The 4,059-nt window shown below is 44.2% G+C and overlaps 1 long non-coding RNA gene across 1 annotated transcript; it reads left to right on the top strand.

The window, feature by feature from the left end:
- The first annotated feature begins 1,986 nt into the window (after positions 1-1,986).
- On the top strand, positions 1,987-3,259 carry LOC137896212 (uncharacterized). The gene is made up of 3 exons (XR_011105571.1): positions 1,987-2,041; positions 2,168-2,247; positions 2,463-3,259. It is a non-coding gene; the product is annotated as an uncharacterized lncRNA (long non-coding RNA).
- The last annotated feature ends 800 nt before the right edge of the window (positions 3,260-4,059 follow it).

Below are 4,059 nucleotides of genomic sequence, written 5' to 3'. Positions count from 1 at the left end.
GAGGACGGCTGTGGAGGCCATGTCTGCTGGGGATACATGTCCCTTGAGGACGGCTGTGGAGGCCACGTCTGCTGGGGATACATGTCCCTTGAGGACGGCTGTGGAGGCCATGTCTGCTGGGGATACATGTCCCTTGAGGACGGCTGTGGAGGCCACGTCTGCTGGGGTTACATGTCCCTTGAGGACGGCTGTGGAGGCCACGTCTGCTGGGGTTACATGTCCCTTGAAGACGGCTGTGGAGGCCACGTCTGCTGGGGTTACATGCCCCTTGAGGACGGCTGTGGAGGCCATGTCTGCTGGGGATACATGTCCCTTGAGGACGGCTGTGGAGGCCACGTCTGCTGGGGATACATGTCCACGTTTGCTGGGGTTACATGTCCCTTGAGGACGGCTGTGGAGGCCACGTCTGCTGGGGTTACATGTCCCTTGAGGACGGCTGTGGAGGCCACGTCTGCTGGGGATACATGTAACCGCAGCAGTAGATGTACACACATCTATCAGCCTTATGCAGTATTTATACACATTACACACATCTATCAGCCATATGCAGTATTTGTACACATTACACATCTATCAGCCATATGCAGTATTTGTACACATTACACATCTATCAGCCATATGCAGTATTTATACACATTACACATCTATTAGCCATATGCAGTATTTATACACATTACACACATCCATCAGCCATATGCAGTATTTGTACACATTACACATCTATCAGCCATATGCATTATTTGTACACATTACACACATCTATCAGCCATATGCAGTATTTATACACATTACACACATCTATCAGCCATATGCAGTATTTGTACACATTACACATCTATCAGCCATATGCAGTATTTATACACATTACACACATCTATCAGCCATATGCAGTATTTATACACATTACGCACATCTATCAGCCATATGCAGTATTTATACACATTACGCACATCTATCAGCCATACGCAGTATTTATACACATTACGCACATCTATCAGCCATACGCAGTATTTATACACATTACGCACATCTATCAGCCATATGCAGTATTTATACACATTACGCACATCTATCAGCCATATGCAGTATTTATACACATTACACACATCTATCAGCCGTATGCAGTATTTATACACTTTTCAAATGTTCTGCATACTCAGAAAAAAAGTTATATTGTTTTTGCTAAAATTCTTTCTTCTTTTTAGGCCCGAGCCTATCCTAGGCGTAAGGGGCGGGGCTATCGCTTTTGCAACGCAGAAGACGACAAGTTGACGAGCGCAGCTCTTCAACCCTCAGCATCCAACTTTGCCACGAGGACGACCAACACACTCACGCACACACACACCGACACTCAACAGCACACACACACTCACCCTGACACTCAACAGCACACACACACGCAGACACACACTCGTGCTGCTCATCACCTAAAAACCCGCATTAAGGCAGCGGATGCATGATGAGGCACACGCGTAATTGTTCCCTGATTAATGCCTGACAGGCGCGCCTGGCCCCGGGTCACGTCCCACTCCTGTAGCTGCAATATTAGAAATGGTTTTGTTGGATAGAAAAAATCTTCATTTCCTGAGTTTAATTGTAATTGTTCATACAGAACTTGGCATTTATCAGACTTCTTAAAATTGAAATATTAAAACTTGACTAATTTGCAACTCTTTCTTGAAATGTTTGAATTGGCATTAAAATATTTCAAAATCCCAGCAGCAATAAAAAGGTTCAGTCCTGCTTCCAGTCAAAGGATTCACAAAATATTGATTACGAGAAATCTGCCCCCACATGAAAATATTTCAAAGCATTTTTGAACGTTCTTTTATATTGAAGTGTAACTTGGAAGATTATAAATGTTGAAAGTGTTTTATTGTGTTCCTAAAAGTCCGTGTCTTCATTCAGCAGCAGCTTCACCCCGTCAGACAAACTCATCGTCCGGAAGACGTTTGGGGAGCCCATACAGGAAGTCAAGCCTGTGCTCCACGGCGACTTCCTGTGGTGCACGGATGACCTGCTTCCTCTCTTCCTCCATGTGGTGCGTTGTCCCACACACACACGCACACACACACACACACACACACTCACACACACACACACACACTCTGAAACGAGTCCGTTTTTATCAGTGCTGAGCAGATCTGTTTGCCGCTCTACTCCACAGGATCAGGAATCTGGGAGCTGAACATTGAATGGATCCCAATGTCCTGCAGGGGGAGCTGGTACTCGTGTTCCACACTGCAGGTAGGACCCCCCCCCCCCCCTAACGCGGATAATGATCTGACCTGTGCTTGCTGCTTACTCTTTGCACATGGGTAAAACACAAAATTCTAATTGCGGTTGATAAATAAATCATCATGGATATATTGCTAAATGATATTTAGAGGGTTGTGCAGCATTTTTAGCCGATATAATATTCTGCATCGTCCTTTAACCAGCGCTTAATGACTCTGCTACAGGCCAGCAGGAGGCGCCGAGGGAGGAGCGCACGGTCACCAAAAAGATCAGACCGAGGAGCCATTGGAAACTAAACCAGTCCAAACCACTGCCCTCTACTGGAGGACCTGGACACTGCACTGGGGCGAGGCAGTGGGAGGAGAGCGTTGCTCCTTCACATTCTGCCTCAGGACAACAAGAAGCTCTTCACTGATCAGTGTAACATGGCAGCACACCAGTCCCTAATTTTCACAGTGATGCAGCACGGCGCCCTCTAGTGGACAATTTACAGACCTGCATTATTAGTTACTGTTAAAACATTTTGGTGATGCATGATGACCCCTTTTTCCTTTTTATAATCATCACAAAATTAGCACTTTTCACGACTCGACTGTGTATTCATTCTATTTTCTTACCCGCTTTCTTCTGCCCTCTATCAAGAATTTTCAGGGTTAGAAAGTTACTAACTGTACAAGTAAAAATGTTTAAAATGTTTTATTAGGAAAACTCCTCAAAGTGAACGCCAGTGTTTAAATACTATAAATGATATATTGCTAAATGTTTCACGTGACAGTATTTTAATATGATGACACCATGGTAAATCATTGAGATTATAGCAGGGGTGTCAAAGTCATTTTCTCCGAGGGCCACATCAACATTATGGTTGTCTTCAAAGGGCCAGTTGTAACTAACAAACGTTATTCTTTACAATATCAGAATCTATATTTTTGTTCAGATAAGTGTTCTGTTAGAATTCTCCATTTTCCCTCGGTTCCTTTTTCTCGTATTAGAGGTGTATATTCAATAAAGAGTCAGGATTAAAACATCAAGTCTACTGTGTGTTTTCAGTAATTACAACGTTGTTACGGAAATACAGCGCTGGACTCTTCAACGGACGCGGAAGCGAGACTCTAGAAGAGTCCCGAATGATCTACGGCCATGATCTTTATAGTGGGCATTATCAGTAGCAAGGCCCCAGGGGTGGATGAGATCCGCCCGGAGTCCAGCGCTGAGGTCACCAGAATCCGTACTTGGCTTACGGATAACAAACTGTCACTACATCTTGGTAAAACCGAATCGATTCTTTTTGGGTCTAAACACTCTCTACGTGAGATAAATGTTGATGATTTCAAGGTCACAGTCGATAATACAGTAATCTCCAGCAAAGAAGAGATTACCTATTTGGGCTGTGTTCTTGACAAATACCTGTCTGGCGATAGTATGGCAACTAAGGTGATCAAAAAAGTCAATCAGAGAACAAGATTTTTGGGCAGAATGTCTGCTTTTGTCAACAAAAGTGCTCTCCGGACGCTTGCTGGAGCCTCGTTCAGCCCCTCTTTCAGCCCCCCCCCCCCCCCTTTTTTTTGTCCACCTACTTTAGTAATTTATTGTAATTTATGTAATTTATTGTCATTCATTGTCATTTTGCATCAGAGGTGTAATTTATTTACTGCCATAAACCGGATCCTTCAGTTTGAAATACCGAGGGATGTGACGGTGGCTGTTCTGGGTATTACTCCACCAGGGCTGCTAGGACGATCTGCAACCTACCTTTTATCCATCCTTTTTACAGCAGCCCTGAAATGCATTACAATTTCATGGATGAAGACAGAGCCACCG

Source organism: Brachionichthys hirsutus, chromosome 7 (assembly GCF_040956055.1).
Source record: "Brachionichthys hirsutus isolate HB-005 chromosome 7, CSIRO-AGI_Bhir_v1, whole genome shotgun sequence".
NCBI classification, from domain to species: domain Eukaryota; kingdom Metazoa; phylum Chordata; class Actinopteri; order Lophiiformes; family Brachionichthyidae; genus Brachionichthys; species Brachionichthys hirsutus.
Note: the sequence above shows the minus strand (reverse complement) of the source record. Positions and strands in the feature narration are given on the sequence as shown.